The sequence below is a fragment of the Gallus gallus genome, chromosome 8, assembly GCF_016699485.2.
Source record: "Gallus gallus isolate bGalGal1 chromosome 8, bGalGal1.mat.broiler.GRCg7b, whole genome shotgun sequence".
Classification (NCBI taxonomy): Eukaryota; Metazoa; Chordata; class Aves; order Galliformes; family Phasianidae; genus Gallus; species Gallus gallus.
The window spans coordinates 1,792,262-1,809,123 of record NC_052539.1 but is presented as its reverse complement, the minus strand read 5'-3'; the positions used below and the strand labels follow the sequence as shown (position 1 = coordinate 1,809,123).

Sequence of the window (16,862 nt, the reverse complement as noted above, 5' to 3'; positions counted from 1 at the left end):
TTTAACCCCCGCCTGATTTTTTTTCTGATCAATATAAAGAAAATTATATTTTCCATAGTGTTCTGTTGTACCAAAAATATTCTTTCCACCGGCGTTGCTGTTATTCCAATTCTAGGCAAAGTCATGCAGGTCTGAAGATTTACACTGCAGCAGGACAGCTTTGTTTTAGGCTGCCTTTTGAAAAATACTGTAATGCTTGCAAGTTGTGGGCTCTGAATGTTTCCATTTTCCTGCTAAGCACTGCACACAATTCCAGAGATGTTTGGAGTTCTTGGGCACTGGAATTTCATCACTCTGAGTTCTGCCTCCTTTGCCACCTTTTAAAGTGGCAAAATAACTCCTTGTATGAAACATAATATTCGGTTTGATTTTTATTCCCTTTATTCAAGCTTAAGGAACCCTAAATATGCCTTTTCCTTTTTTCCTGTCATTCTGTTCATTACGTTGCTGTGTATATAACTGACTCATCAGTCCTCCTGATCTGAATTGTACTCTTTAATATGTGCATTTATATCTGCATGAGAAATATTTTGAAAACTGTCTGGAAAACACAGAAGCACAGTAGCTCTAGAAAAGTAATTTTAGGAGATCCAAGGAAGATTTCAAGAAGCAAAGCAGCTGCTTTTGCATTTTATTTTTCTGAAGCCTCTTAGTCTTTGGGCTTGGAAATTTATGCTGCGTTTGAGATATCTTTTTGGGAGAAACAGCATGTGTAATGGTGACGGAATCGGTGCCAGATTTAAAAATAACCCCAGCAGCAGCAAAATGCTATCCCTTGCAATTCATCTCCCTGCCCCAGCATTCCTTGTATAATTTCAGTTATCATCTTTCAATTTCAATCATCAACGATTAAATAGTTATAAAATCTATTTTAGGAGAACTTAACGTGATTCTGAGTGCACCAAAAACCATGGGGTGTATATCATATACACAGCTTGCTGAACTAAGGAGAGAAATTATCAAGTTAGTTACGTGGAAGCTTTCCACAGTCTCCTTACGTGACCTTGTGCAAGGCCATGAATGTTTGAGGTCAGAAGGAACATAAATATTCATTTCTACATGACTCATTCTGAATACTCCACTAGACAAATTTTAAAATAATTCTAGTTAACCAGCACTGAAAGCATTTTGGACATCGAACATTAATGTTCTACATGTTGGTTTGGCAAAAGGGTTTTTTTCCAGTGTTTTTCCTACTGGAAAATAAAAGCTTTGATCAGACTGCCCCCTACAGAAAGCACAGCAGTGCGTTTTTAATGCTAGGGTGTATTGTCAGAGATAAGGAGGACTCGGAGCAGACACTTCACAACACTGAATTCACCCTTAGCTTCCAAAAAAAAAAAAAAAGGCAAAAATTAGGCTAATAACTGTTTTTCAAAATATTTTAAGTTCCTATTTTTGGAAGCGTGTGTAAATATTTATTCTCTTAAGGAAATGTCCTTAAAATGATGCTTTTGCACTCCTAAATTAAGAGCAGGCTGTGGAAGCCATGTTTTCTATCCTACTGCAATCTGCATGCTCCTTTTCCTTCCCTTTTTTTAAAAATGAGAATCAGCTCTCCAGACAGAGCCTGAACGTGTATTCCCGAAATGACAAGCACTTCAAATATTTCTGGGTAGTATCGGGAAGCTCACATTTTAAGTTTTCCTCTTATTATTGGATAAAAAAAGCACTTGTCAATGATTTCCATGTTGTGAGCATTTTTTTGCCTTTTCCCCCGGTGTTTAAATGGTCTCCCAATAGGTCTGGGTATGGCAGGGAAAGGATTCCTATGACATTTCATACAACTGGAGGTGAGAGTTTTAATTCAGCTTTCATAAGATATGTTTTCAGCATTCAGATACTTCTGCATACAAGGTAAGTGGGTCACTCTGAAAGTAATGCCTCCTATTTATTTCCATGGAAACTAAAACTGGCACACTGAGCACAATATCTCTGTTTGAGAGAGCAAATTCTCAGTTACCAAATGCTATTTGTCAACATAAGCATGACCATTAACTGTGCATTTTCACCAGCAATGAGCAGGAGCCTGCATGCCACACTTTTAACAATCTGCACCAGCAGAGGTGACCCACGGTTGCTGTCACTGCTGCTGAAATGCACCATTCATTGCCTCCCTGTGCTCACATCCACTATTTGGTCTCCAGAAATGTTCAGCAAGTGTCAGTGAATGTCAGCGGGTGCCATTTTTTCCCCTTGGAGGAATTCAGTGACACACTTTTGCCTCATATGCACTTCCATGTCAGGCACCATTTTGTCAGACTACCCCTCTGCTGCCATCTGTCACAGGGCCACAACATGTAATGGGATATTGGCAGGAAGGTTCGTCCCCTATTGCCATACCACCAACATCCACCTCTGACATTGTGGGCCAACTTAATAAAGTAGGAGGCATTACTTTCAGAAGTAGTGAAATGTAATGAAATGCAAATTTGGATGTTGGATAGAATGAACAAGGCAAGCAGCCAGCATTATGAGTTCTGGTTCTTGTTGGGCTAAGTGTGGGCTAATGTTTCACCTGTTCGTTTGAATAGAACTCTGACAGAGCCATTAAAAACTTGAACATTAGCTCCAAAATCTTTCTGTTCTCAGACTGCACTGAGCAAAAGTTTTTCATTGGACAACAATGACTGAGAAAATAGCATAGAACTGCAAGTTTTTGCATGAGCATCAATAAACCTGTGAAAGAGGGAGAATGCCATTTCTAATAGTACACCATTTTTTTTCTGGTATTTACACATAAACTAGAAACACTGTTGTCTGAAAAATATGCATGTAATGGGTGGTAAATGATAACAAAAAAGAAGCTAGTTTTGGAGGAAAGTGTGAAAATGAGACCCTGTTTTCTCCACCTGACAGTGCCTTCCCCAGAGACTATCTGGCTTTTACGACACCCCTTACAATTCCAAGCCCCACCAGCTGAATAGCGGCTGCAAGTTTCTCAGAGATCACTGCCTTTCCTACTTTTTTTTTGGCTGTATAGTTTCTAAGGCGAGCCAGATCCTGGCTTTACATAAGATACTTCCCAAAAAGAGTCAGTGAAAACATTGAGTATTTTCATTATGAATTTGGAACCCTTGAATATTTTGAGAAACTAAATTATTCAGTTAGATTCTTTATTTATTGAGGTAGGGGAAGGCTGTTTCTTTCCAGAACAAAAAGGAAATATTCCACGATTAAATCCCAGATCCCACAGTTAGGTGACCTATTTCCAGAAGGACCAAAAACCAAATGGGTACTGTCAGTAGTCTCTTTCTGCTTTGTGAGTTTGTTTGGATCTGGAAAGAAACAACCCAGATGTGTTAGCACTTATTCTCACAGTAAACATCCATTGTCTTTCAACGTCCATTAGGAAGAGAGAAACTCAAACTAAGTATGATGCCAGTGTCTCACATCTTGATGATCACAATCATTTCCAGATTTTAAAAACAAAAATGATTCTCACTAGGAAACTTGGTAAAACCGAAGATCCAAAGTGAAACATCAGGAAACATCACCAAAATGAAGCCCGTTGGATGTTTGCAGCTGTTTCTTTAGTCCTGATTAACAGGGATTTTCTGAGAAGAGCTGCACAAGTGCAGTCCCCATTCAGGTAAGTCATAGCTGAGGGTATTTGGCAACTGAAATTAAGACTCCAATTAGTGTTTTTAATTTGAATGACTGTGATTGAATTATGTATGATTTTTTTTCCTACTTGCACTTTGGTTATGAGGCACACTAACATTTATTATGATACTCTTACATGGTTTTGATCTACATTTATAATGATAAATAATCTTTTAGCTGAAGTATCGAATCTACAGATTGCTCAAAAAATCTGGATGAATATGTAATACCGTGGGATTTAATCTTACAAAATTCCAGCATTCTTAACGACAAAGTCTGTCTGTTTGATTTTTAACTCCTTTGAAAAACTGCCTCATTTCCTTTTATTTTCACAGTTTTTTTACTTTATGTTTCTAGGCATGGGCCCATTATTCCATCTGTGTTCCTTAATGGTGGAGAAAGATTTGTTTTAGAACAAGTGACATAAGAATATAGTAAAAAGAAAGGAAGGTCAAATTTTAATGTAATGTATGGAAGGCATTAGTCCTCCAATAAATGTAAGATATTATGTCAATGGAAATGGAGTCAAAGGGCCTCAATACTTCAGATTTTTTAGATCGATTTGCTACAGATTTCTTTAACTGTATTCCCACATTGTGTGACTATCCTAAAGTTTGTCTTGCTGGAGTCTTGCTTTAGAAAGGATACATTTTGCAGAAATGGATTTTTTCCATCTTTCAGTTTAAAAGTGATTCTTGCAATCTCCAGAGGCTGTTTATGCAAAAGTCTAAATTCTTGCTTCTCATTGTGGTCAGGCTTGTAGTTACAATGTGATAACAACAATAACAAAGTAATTCTATCTTTTTTAGTATTTGCAAATACTTTTTTTTCTTTCTTTTCTTCTGGGAAGGCTGAATAAATATGTCATTTTTAAGCAAGTTATAGTTAAGTGGAAAAGTTTTGTAATGGGGTGCTACGTTGCAAAATGTGATTTAATAGGTTTTTCCCACTTGAAAACACAGATTTTGCATCTTTCAGATAGGCCTTACCAAATAATTTTGATATATGCAAAATCTGCAGAAAAGATCCTCACAGCTTAGCTCATGACATCAACTTTTATACTATCATCATGAATCTTAACAGATGTTACATTAAATAATTACTGCAATTAACACATTTATCAGGATAATTCTTTTATGTTGATGTATTTTGGCCCTGATTATGCCCAAAATACATATAAATTATTCAAGGAAGACTACAGGGAAGCTTCCTTCACTGATGCTTTTCAAGGATTCATTCTTTGCTTAAATGCTTAGAGATTGCTACATCTAAGTACTTTCACATTTCTGACCTTATCTCTGTATTAAGAGACATTAAAAAAGAAAAAAATTACGCAATGAATTAAAAATACCTTAAGCACGAACAGAAACTTTCTTTTTGACTAGGAACGTTTTTCATTAGCATCACCATGACCCTTGTCTCATGTGTGTATTTCCCTCATTTTCCCTTCTCTGAATACTCAAAGATTTCAACCCAAACGCCGTGTCATTTTCTGTGATTCAAGTTAAATAATATATAAATAGATTTATGTTTGTCTTGTAAATTGGAATTATAATCTTGGCAGCAAAATTAAGGAGCTGACTGGTGGAAAGAAAAAAACAACTTCTTCCTTCCCTTGTTTTGTCCTAGCTCCTTCCTTCCCTTGCCAACAATCACAACTCTTTCTTCAAAGGGAACACGCAGTCAGAGAAAGCCTGACTTTTCAGTTTCTCTTTTGCATTGAGCAAGCTGAAGCCAAACGGAGCAGTGCAACTCCAGGCACTTATCTGTTAGGCTCCTAAGGAAGCTTCTAAGATGTTGTCTATGACGTGTGCCAAAATGGTTTCTTAAATTATACCTCCACTACGCTAAGAGAAAACATTTGTTGCAAACTCTTTTTCTCAGAACTTTAAATCTGAAATACCAAAATACCTAGTTTGGTTTTGCAAAGCTGGAGGACACTGTGGCCCAAATACACAGATTATGTTGCACAGATGCAGATGAAATCTAATGGCCTTGCAGCTGTCTGTTACAGCTGCAAAGAGTCTGACTTCTGGCTCAGAACTCTCCTTGAAATATACAAGGCATGTCTACTTTTTTGTTGGTCGCCAATTGTCACAGATTCACAGATAATTACAGAAAGGTGAGGCATTACCATGAAATGTGGCAGGATGACTGACCTTTCTAATATACAACCAGAGATGATGTTTCAGACTTTTTCTTTCCTCTTAGATACCACAGAGATATGAATTTGGTCCTCATGGACACGTCCCACAGGCATACATCACAGAAGGCTTCATAGGACAGGGGCATGGATTGTTTTTTCTAGGAGTGTACCACCTCATAGAGCTTTGTATTGCATAACTTTTACTGTTGATTAAGATCAGCCTTCTCCCCTATTTTCATAACTGCTGTTTTGTCTTACCTCTAGTCATCACATTTGAGTGTAAGCTACTAACTGGATTATGTAGAAAGGAAAGCTGAGAAATAAGTATTGTATTTGCAAAAGTGAATAATTGACCAGAAAGGTATTTTTTTCCCATATGTGGCTTTTATTTGTTAAATTGTATTCACTTCTGATTTTTGAGTATCTGAACTGCAGGCGCTATGCAGTATTGCAGATCCATAAAGCAACCGGATGATGGCTGGTTAAAATACGCACACAGAATTACTCCTCATTTCTAGTAATTTTTTTTTCTCTCCGCTAATCTTTTCCCTTCCATTTGAGACAGTGTATATTTTATTCTTCTCATTGGTCACAAGTAAAAGATAAGAAAACAATGAAATCTTAAGCTATGTCTGCAATGAAATTTCTTCCTTTTCTGTTTCTCATACCAGAGTAAACCTCTGACAATGCCAATTTGGACTGTGAATGTAATGGATGTTGGACTTTAAGTAAAAGTAGAGAATAGCACTTCCTAAAAACCTGAGAACATGCAAGCATGCATGCCTGTCAGCTGACCGTGCTCTTATCCGTTCCCTGACATGAAAGAAATGCTCTGTCAATGCTGCTTCTCAAGAGATACCTAAAGACAAGGCAAAGGGGGGAAGGCTGCAGTAGAAGTGCATGAGATAAGGGGGAGGAAGTAAATGGAAAACCAGATTATTACATTTTCTAGTTCTCTAACTGCTTGCAGACAGCACTAGACAACTTGCCAGGAAAATGTGATTGCTAGCCCTAATGAGTCAAATATTTGTGAGGAATGCTGATTATATAACCAGCCAAGGCGTCTGAAAGAGTACATTTCTTTCAACTGTGCAGCAGAGATGGACTGGTTAAGCAATAATAATTAATATAATGTGCTTTAAAAAGCAACATTCATCCACTAGTGCCAAGGAAGGTTTGCAATAGTCTTTGTAGGCTTTTGTTCTACAGTCATGGGATACTGAATAAATAGTAAACAACTGTACTTCAGTTTTTACAAGTTGGAAAGCCAAAGCAAAAAATTGTGAAGCTGGCCACACTTAAAAAGCTTGAAGGCCATTCCAGAAAAAAAATATATAAAATCAGGATTATTATTTGTGTTGTAGTAGTGCTCAGAAATTCTTCTCCTGAGACAGCACCCCCATTAAGAACACATTAGAAATATACGTAACTTCATGTGACGCGTAGAACAAGCAACTGGTTCTGAGCACACTTAAATGCAGGTTTGAAAGTTTAGTTTTGAAGTTGTTGAGATTTTGAGTCTGAGAGGCTAATAGCTAATGGTAGAAAGCTATTTTACCTCTCAATCTTGCTTTATCTTATTCTCCTCTGACTGGATACTATAGCATATGACATATGGCCTGCTTAAATTAGGCAGGCACTCAAAACCTTGTTCCTTCGTTTCAGCGTGTGAAGCCAGGTTGTCTATTAATAGGAGAAGACCTGGAAGAATGTGTATGCAGCACAATCAGTCTCTGCATGGGGGAAATGAAAGCTATGATACAATAGGGAATAAAATGATTTTCTTGTGTATTATAGCCAGAGCCACTATAAGCTCACACCATTCCAAACAAAGTGTAGGAGTGCTGTTATATGTGCACGTCTAGGAGGTGGCATGCTAGTGACCTGATGTATGTGTTATCCAGCGTACAGATTTTCCAGAGTGATCTCCAAGTTGTAATGGACAACCTCTTTCCTGCCAGCAGAGCCCAGAGAGGAATAAACCAAGACCACCAGCTAAGTCATTGTGTAATGTGCTGTGGATATGAGCATCGAATGCCCTCAGGTATTGTGTTTAAATGAAAGGCTTTAGCCAAAAAAAGAAAAGAGATGCATATAAAAAGGATGTTAAGTCTATCATTTTCTTCTTTTAGAAAACTGGAGTTGTTATGAGAATGGTGCAAAAGAATCTTATGAGAAATATCCAACAAAATGTCCACTTCACGATGTCACTTGCTCCGAGTTTCAAAAAATCATTAAATATAATTACGCTAATTGTAAGCCATAAAATTTACTATATGATGATTATTATGCAAGAATTAATGTATATGTAAAATATCATAAAGCTCAGCTGACTACTGCAATACCCATTCCTCTGGTTTTGACAAATGCAATTTTGCAGGAATGATTCTATACTGTATAACACTGCAGAGATCATTTTCCTAGCCCATCACTTTGACTGTCAAATATAAAACTCTTTTTCTATCTGATATATAAGCTGCTTGTCTTCACTTTCAAAGCCATTCATAGCTTCCCCTCATCCTACCTATCATCTCTCATTCAGGATCAAGAAACCACTTCTTTCACTGATTAGCCCGTGATGCCAGCCTCCTCCATCTACTTCTTAGACTTTCAGTCACTCCATTTCAAGCTTTATCCTATGCCATGCCTTACATGTGGGAAGAGCTCCTTTAGACATCTGCAAAGCCACCTCATTATCTTCCTTCTAATCCCATCTGTGAGGTTTCCCTGCCATCATGCCTTCAAAAGAAGTTTGAGAGTTTGGACTGTATTTATCTAGTTATAAAGAGCAGCTCTCCCCCCCCCCGCCCCCCCCCTCCAAAAAAAAAAAAGAGATTTCTGGATAAAATTTGAATGTATCATTCCCAAAGACAAGTAGGTTAGTGTTTCCTACTGAGATGCAGTGCTGTTGTTTCTGTATGGTTACTAGTGCCTTGTTTTCAAAGATGCTGCCTTGCTGTTCCAGGGAGGCCAAATTTTTCTGCTTGAAAACAGAGTAGAATGAATTAAGGGTGATCTGTCTGGATTATAGGAGCAATTGAGGTAGTCACTGACATTTCTGAAATGAGAAGATGCTCCAGGGGTGATTTGGCCTTTTACTTGATGTGGCATGTGATTGACAAGAAAATATATGATTTGTATCAGCTAAGTGAAATAGGGATCCTGTGGCTGGGCACAGACATTAAAAATATCCCATATTTGTGAGGAAAGATTGGATAGGCATTTTTAGTTTTGGTGACCAGTTTAGGGGGGATTTGGGGACACAGGGTATTGTCTCTGGTTTGCTCAGATTGCTGTTGTGAAATGAATGAGTAGTCATGGGAACCATTGTATTGCACTGGGTCGTCATCTTAGCTGAGTACATTTTTCTTTGAAGCAATTAAATCTGTAGGCTTGAACATGTTTGTGTGTTGTATCACTTTGTATTTTCATCCCCAGTGGCAATGACTCAGGACCAAATCATCCTTTTGCGGGAATTACCTACGAAGGAAACTGGACGCTCCATGGCATCTGTGTCATCCTTCCCTCCAGATGGTGCCTCCAAATCTGTTCTGAAATGGCATGTGCAAAGCAAAGTAAGTACTTCTTATCTTGCTATACAAGGGTCTAATTTTTGTCAGGTTTACTTTCATGATGCTTGAGAAAGGTGCCCGCCTCCTCCACTTTCCCACGCTGTCCTCTTTGGTGTATGAGGGCCCCATCATGGGTCCTGCAGAGGCAGGAGGCCACAGTTTCCCCGAACTCTTCACTTCCCCTGTGCTTTCCTTGGGCCTCTTCTGTGTAACTGTCAGGGTTCTCATCTCCCAGTCTATCAGAGGTTATAACTGCAGAAGTATCAGCATGGTGCTCAGTTACCCTGCATGAGGATGCACCAGAAACATTCAGAACTCTCCATTTATTGCACAGCACTTTGTTGAGCTCACGTTTGTTTGGCTACAATCTTCAAACACATCTTAGAATTTTCAAGTGATTGAAATCTTCTAGAGAATAATGACTAGATCCACTCTGGGAATCTTTAACATCAGGAAAAACCATTCTTAAACCTTTCTCATTGCCCTTCCATAATTTGTCAGAAGTAGATCTTAGAAAGTCAGGCTGGGAATTCTCCAAGGCACCAAGTGGATGTAGCAAGACATGATCTCGTTCAGAATTTCAGTCTAAAAATACCACAGAGCTGTGCAGATTTCCCAAAATAAGAAGTAAAATCAGTCCCAGACTGAGCTTTTCTTTTTCTTCCAAGTTTCAGCAGAAAACTATATTTTTGTAGGCAAGCTATAAATCTCTGAAAATAAGAGTTTATGTGGAAATGCTGATACAGCCTTAGTTATAGCACTGGTAATGGCTACAGCACTCAACAATGATTTGACTCTGAAGGCCATTAATCCCAAAGAAAACTTTCTTGGAAGAAGTTGAACTTTGGAGGTCAATGAGATCTCAGAGGAAGCTGGACTGAAAACTGAGAAAAGCTGCTTTTGTCCATGTAAATCAATTGTTATTGTTTTCCTGTCTGAGAAAATTTTAATGCAAAGACTAAGGATTTACAAACAGGAAATGGGTGAACTTCAAAAGGTCTCGTAAGAAATAGTGATTCATAACATTATTTTTTTAGATAGTGCTATTTTAAAACCTTGCTCTGAAGCCATACTGACTGGTTAACTGAAGGAAGAACTACGTAATTCACTTGTGTCCTGGTTTTAAGCTTCCAACAATATTATTCCATGGAATTTTCAATATTTTTCAAGTACTGTCATGTTTCAGCAGACTTTGCAATGGTTAACAGAAAATAAGCAAGAAGTTTTAACAACACAGGCTAGGCAATCTGCGGAAATATTTGAAAGACTGTTTTAAGACAACAACAACAAAAAAAAATCACTCTAGCTTAAAAGGAAGGCGCATGGCTTCACAATAAGGCTACATGAAACAGAAGTACAGTCTTCAAGTGTAGCACAAGGAGCACACTTAACTTCTACCAAGGATATCCAGGGCATCAAGACTTTGTGGCCTCATTCCTTAAAAAGCTGTCACTGTAGGGTTTTGCTAGTGGTCAAATCCGGCTTTAGGGTCTGACATGCTTCCTGGCATTAGAACTGAAGAATGCTTGAAATCATAGCACTAAATGCTTCCCTGCTACAGCCTGGTAAATCAGAGCCTCATTGAGAGCCTGAGCAAAATGTAGACAATGAGGACTAATTATTTTGTGAATTTGCTATAAGTTGTTTGTTAGGCTTCTGATTCTTCATCAGCCTACCAAACAGGATCCTGCTATGTCTCTTCTTAATTTAAGAACTCCAAGGTTTGGGAGCAATGGCAACCAACCAGCTCATCTGCCAATTAAAATAATACCAATGAAGGTATTTTGAAATTTGCCTTCTTTTATTGAATTCATGCAAGTAAATTACTCACTAACAGTTGAGACTGTGAGTGGGTTTATAATTACTGATTAATCACAGACAGTAATTAGTATGTCTTGTCTAGTGCATTTTCTTCATTTCGTATTGTTTTCCTGGTTACTCCAGAAACATGGAGAATTAATTTATTAAAAAAAAAAAAAAACAAACAAAAAAGCTGCTGAGTGGAAAAGAAGTGTCATACTTAAATGAAAGCATGAGTAATGCATCCTTCATTAATAAAGGAATGCTCATGAGCACTATCCAGCTACTCTAGTAGGAGGCTCTGCACAGCACTGCCAGTGTCAGAACTTCACAAGGTCGCACTATATGCACTGATCACTCATCATGATCATTGGAACTGTGCAAACTTTGCATATGGTGGTAGAATAGATTTGGCACAGAAAGGATCTGTGTAATACCTTGAACTTCTTTAAGCTTCTGTGAATAAATCTTTCCATCCCTAAAATGAAGATAAGAAGACCTGCCTCTTGTAAAAGAGCTATGCCATGCTGTCCCATTGCTGCTCACAGTATTTTAGGAAATATTACGTTACCTACGGAACTGTACTACTGATCACATAGCATTGTTACCTTAAGTTTCTGAAGCAGGAAATTTTATTACTCAGGCTGCAGCAGCGTAAAGAGCATAAGTACCACACACACTGATGACCGGAAAAGATGCTTAACTATTTTTGATATATGTTTAACACACAAGCTTGAAACACTATTCTTTTAATAATTTGCACAGAAGAAAAAGGTTAGAAGAAAGAAAAGCAGAATGCTATATCACATGTAGTAAATTTTAATTGTTGATATGGATAAAAATAAGAAACAAAGTTGTATAAAAAATGCTAATATCTGTCTCAGTACTGATCGTAGAATCATAGAACGACTAGGGTTGAAAAGGACTTTAAAGATCATCCAGTTCCAACCCCCCTGCCATGGGCTGGTTGCCACCCCCAGCTCAGACTGCCAAGGTCCCCTCCCAGCCTGGCCTTGGCCACCTCCAGGGATGGGGCAGCCACAATCTCTGGGTAGCTGTACCAGTGCCTCACCAGTCTCTGAGTAAAAAAAATATTCTCCTAAGATCCAGTCTAAATCTCTCCTTTTTTAGTTTAAAACCATTCCTCCTCTTCCTATCACTATCAGATGATGTAAAAACTTGCTCTCGCTCTCCCTCCTGTTTATTAGCTCCCCTCAAGTACTGAAAGGCTGCAATGAGGTCTCCCCAGAGCCTTCTTTTCTCCAAGCTGAACAAGCCCAGCCACCTCAGCTTTTCTTCATTGCTTTCTTCATAAGAGAGGTGCTCAGACCTCTGAGTGTTTTGAGGTCAGTGTTTTGATGAATAACCAGGACAAATAACAGCTATATATAAGCAAGCAAGATGGAGACTATGTTTTGTAGCATCTCTTGTTCTTTCAGTTTGATGTAAAGGAAATGAACATTTGTTCAAATTGTACATTCATTGCTATGCAACTTGCTGCAGCTCTTTCCTCTTGCTAACTTCACTGTACACCCAGAGCTAGTCTGCATTTAATGTTTGGATGGCACAGAGTGTTCAGTGTCTGAGCCTGCCTTCTCTACTAATCCATGCCAAGGAACAATTCCACAGCTTCCCCCCCCCTCCCTCCAACAATGTCCATTTTGTGCCATTCCTTTGTTTTTCAGTCCAGAGTGCCTATCATTCAGCCCTCTGATGGCAACTCTCAGACAACTCGGGGACAGACAGAACACAAAACCAGAAATAAGGACTTGCAACCGTGGCTGAAGATGCCCAGAGAGTCGTGTATGTAACAGCCAGCGAGAGGCAGATGACGTAAGCAAATGACAAAAGTTTAAGCTGTTCCTCTGAAATGGTTTGACTTGCACTGTGTGGCTCGATAGTGATTCTTTAAAAAGAATATCTGAAAAGGCACTGATGGTGTAAGGTGTTCTAAACTAGTCACAAGATGAAGACTGCACACAGAAGAAGCAGGAAACACCTAACCCTGTAACGACGTGTTATGTACTCATCCAAATTCACGTTTGAATACTCATGTTATAAAGATGATGCCTTCTAAGAGACTACATTTAATCTTTTACTTACCAAGGATATTTTGTGTGAACTGATTTTCCTTTTATTCCAATAGGAGTGACTTTCTGGAAAGATTGGAAAAAAAAAAAAAAAAAAAGAAAATATTAAACACTTATTTTACTTATAGCACCAGTATAACAGATTGTCAGAAGCTTTCTATACAGAAAGATGGACTTCTGTTTCGTGGCTGCTAAACAAGAGAAAAAGCATTTTGTTCATCCTATCAAATGTCTCAGTTTTCAGCACTGAAATGCTGCCTACCACTGCTTCCCACTGATAATTTTCAAATCAAAAGATGTGCCTTTCGACCGTTCCTGTGTGCAGTCGAAGTCTGTATGGCTAATGTTTATTGTGACCTTTGTGCTAGAGAAGAGGTGACCAAAATCATTAAAAACCGATGTTGCAACAAAAGAGAATACAACAGTTTAGGGTGAACCCATTTTAATATCTTTATTGTGATCTCTCCCCCTCAGAGTAAAACAGTAGCATAATACCCAGCTGCATGATAATACTGGCAAGCAAGGCTGTGAATTTCAACGGCAAACCCTAAACACTGAATGTGCTGTGCTTTTTAAAGAAATCCCCTTTTGTACCAGATCTGTAATACCCTTTTGTGCTAGAGTGGTTTGCATAATAATAGTTTTTTCTTTAGTTATTGGTTGTGGTGCGATGGAGCTGCAAAGTGAGCTAGGCAGTAGCAGCATGCAGGACAGTTTTTCCATTTTTCTCTAATTTTTTTGAGATTTTCGTTTCTTTTAAAGTGTAAATACTTTTCATTATTTTCAGAAAATATATCAAATTATTAATGCTTCAGAGCTAATTATTACCTTTCTTAATATCCACCTTCCTATTTGAGCTCTTCAATTTCATAAGCAGCAGCAATATTACATCCTTGGCATTTATGGAGAACCTCAAGCATCTTAATTTAATTGGGCACGCAATCATCTAGTGTAAATCAGTGTAACGCTGGTCAGAGACAATGATACCACGCTCAAGACCCTAACTGTAGAACAACCTGATTTCAAAATTCAACTAAAATTCATACTATAAACTGTCTAGCCCATGCAGGAGTTGTACATACATTACACTGCGCCACCACTAAGACAAAGGGCGCTGACTGAAGTCACCTGGAAAAATTAACATCTGGGATATACCTGAGAACAAGCATAAAATAAAACTGGAAGAATTTACTGATAACATTTCCCATGTAGAATTTTTTTAAGATTCCTCTTGGGCTTTTCAATGTGTTCTGATCTGGGTAGTAAGGAAGGAATATTTCCCAAAGGAGATATAATTACATTGAAATGGAGCTCAGTCTTATTCACAGTGAAAGCTACAGAGAAGTACTAAAACCAGGGGAAGTTCCCCAGCTAATGTTCAATAAACTAGGCATTATTCTAACCGATACTATCGAGAGGTTTTTCCTTTGAAATTGGTGGAATTATGCCAAGTTATTCTAGCTGTGAGTTTGGCCATAAATTACAAATGGTTTTCAACCCCTGGCCTGCAAGCACTGCAAGGGACCATTTCCAAGAAATCCCTCAAAAGCAACAAAGGAAAGCAAGGCTATTACGAATTAGCTTAAATTCAGAGTGCAGAGAGTTGGTAATCTCACTGGAAAATATTTAGAGGTTTGTGAATCGATAAAGGTCAAAAGCAGTTGGGCTAGATTATTTCAGCTGAGCTGACAAGGTGGATTAACATACAACAATACATTATCACATGTTAGAAGTGCAAAGAATACCCAGGAAAAAAGAATGCTCCAGAGCCCAATAGTCACTGCTTTCACAGTTCCGTGGGTCAGAGACCATTATATATAACTACCCTGCAAAACCAAGATGAATACATCCTCCTATCTCTTATCAATACAGCAATTGCGTATTCATGTTTACTAAAATATCTAAGTTCTGTCTTTCCTAAACAGAGCAACAAGAAATTTCACAGCTCCAAAGAGTGAACGTACCACGGATTAGTACCGGAGACAGAAATACTTCTATGAAAACCATGAAGGAAGTTCCGGAATCTAGGTAAAAGAGTATTGTAATTATCATACAGACTGAAGTCTTGTAATACAGAGTCGCACAACACAGGGTTCTGTCATCTTAGAAATATGAGTTGCCTCATGTCAGCTGGATACCAGATACTGTTAATGCACTGCAGGTTAAGCAACATGTTTCACTCAGTTAGTGGAGATCTAACAGCTTAGATAATTCTCCTTGACTATTCAAATTGGAAAAAAAAAGTCTTTCAGAAGGAAAATATTCAGTGGAGTTCTCTGAAATCTTTTACTAGGAAGGCATAGTCCATGCTTTGCTTCCTATGATGTCACAGGGTGCCCTGAGCTTTGTAGGAATAAGCGCTTCTGCCCCACAGCCCTTGGGATACAGCCCCTTTCTCCAGTATCTCTATTCCCCTCCCCAGGCTTCTGGGATTCTGAGATATTTTTCTGCTCCCTAACAGATGTAGCAAGAATCTTATGTGCTCCTCACTTTCATTTATAATTTCTTAAGTGTTGAAGTTTTTGTTCACAGCAAACTGTGAATGAGAATTAAATGTTTCTGTTAAAAAATCAAATATGTCTATTTTACTTGAATATTCCAAAGTGATGCAGATGGCCAAAGACTGAAGGAAGTACTCATGAGTTCTGTTTTATTTTCCTGAACTGTTACTTAACTCACAAGGTAGGGACCTGTCAAACATAGCTAGCACTCACCTTTTTCTGTTAATAAACATCCTTCAGATGGTTTGGCAAATCCAGCTAGGTCTTACATGGTTTATGCACTTCAGAGACTCAAGAAAAGCTACAAATTCTTTTGTGTTATTTATAAATCAGTTCCAGAATTAAATCCTCGTACTGTGTATTGAGACTTGGTATAAACGGACACCTTGGAAGAACCATCTATCAGTTACAGAGTCTAACTGTAAGAGTGACAGATTGAACTTGCATTTACTTCAGCTACAGGTAAGGTGCAGAAGCACCCTTCTGTCCTGTGCCATCGCTAACAAGTGACAGAGCTGGTCTTTGTCTCACACATACATTACCCCAGCTTTGCCAGTTTGAAAAACTCTCCAAATACTGTTGGTTTCCTTTTTTTTTTTTTTTTTTTTTTTTTTTTTTGCCTTATCCTGCTTATTGCATGCCTACTCTTTGAAATGGTTGTAGCTGACTGCAGTGGGAGAGTGAGATGGGCTACAGAATTGTTCCTGTACGTTAATCCCTATGGCACTTCCATTGTAACAGCTGCCATATGAATTTCTTATGTCAGCTTTCTATTGCAGTGAAACATTGCAATATTTTTAGGTAAAAGAATACTCATTTGTTTGGCTGATAATTGCAAATACATCAACCTTACATTCTCTAAGCAAACCAGGCAGCGTGCAGCTCAGGAGACTTGCAGAGGTTCCCTGCACCCCTGGAGTGAGCCCAAAATGGGCAAAAAAAGCACAGGATGTAGCCTGTAGATACAGTGGGTAGGGTTGCATGGAAAGGACGGACAAAGACAAATTTATTCCTATGCTCGGTGGCAACCTAGTAAGAATAGGGCCCAGTTTCAAGTAAAATGAGCTTGCTCTGTGGTCTCTGTACTTGAAAATGCAGAATTCACCCCAAAGAGACTTCTAGAGATCCAGTCACTGAGAATGCTTTC

General features: G+C 38.4%; 1 long non-coding RNA gene across 3 annotated transcripts in view; it reads left to right on the top strand.

Annotated features, from left to right (window-relative positions):
* LOC107053920 overlaps positions 1–16,862 on the top strand; it is a 265,589-nt gene that overhangs the window by 214,235 nt on the left and 34,492 nt on the right. For all 3 annotated transcript variants that reach the window (XR_005861848.2, XR_006939957.1, XR_005861849.1), the window contains 6 exons: positions 3,449–3,592; positions 7,657–7,796; positions 7,885–8,007; positions 9,191–9,327; positions 12,810–12,957; positions 15,140–15,242. This is a non-coding gene — a long non-coding RNA (uncharacterized LOC107053920). The remainder of the gene's footprint in view (positions 1–3,448; positions 3,593–7,656; positions 7,797–7,884; positions 8,008–9,190; positions 9,328–12,809; positions 12,958–15,139; positions 15,243–16,862) is intronic.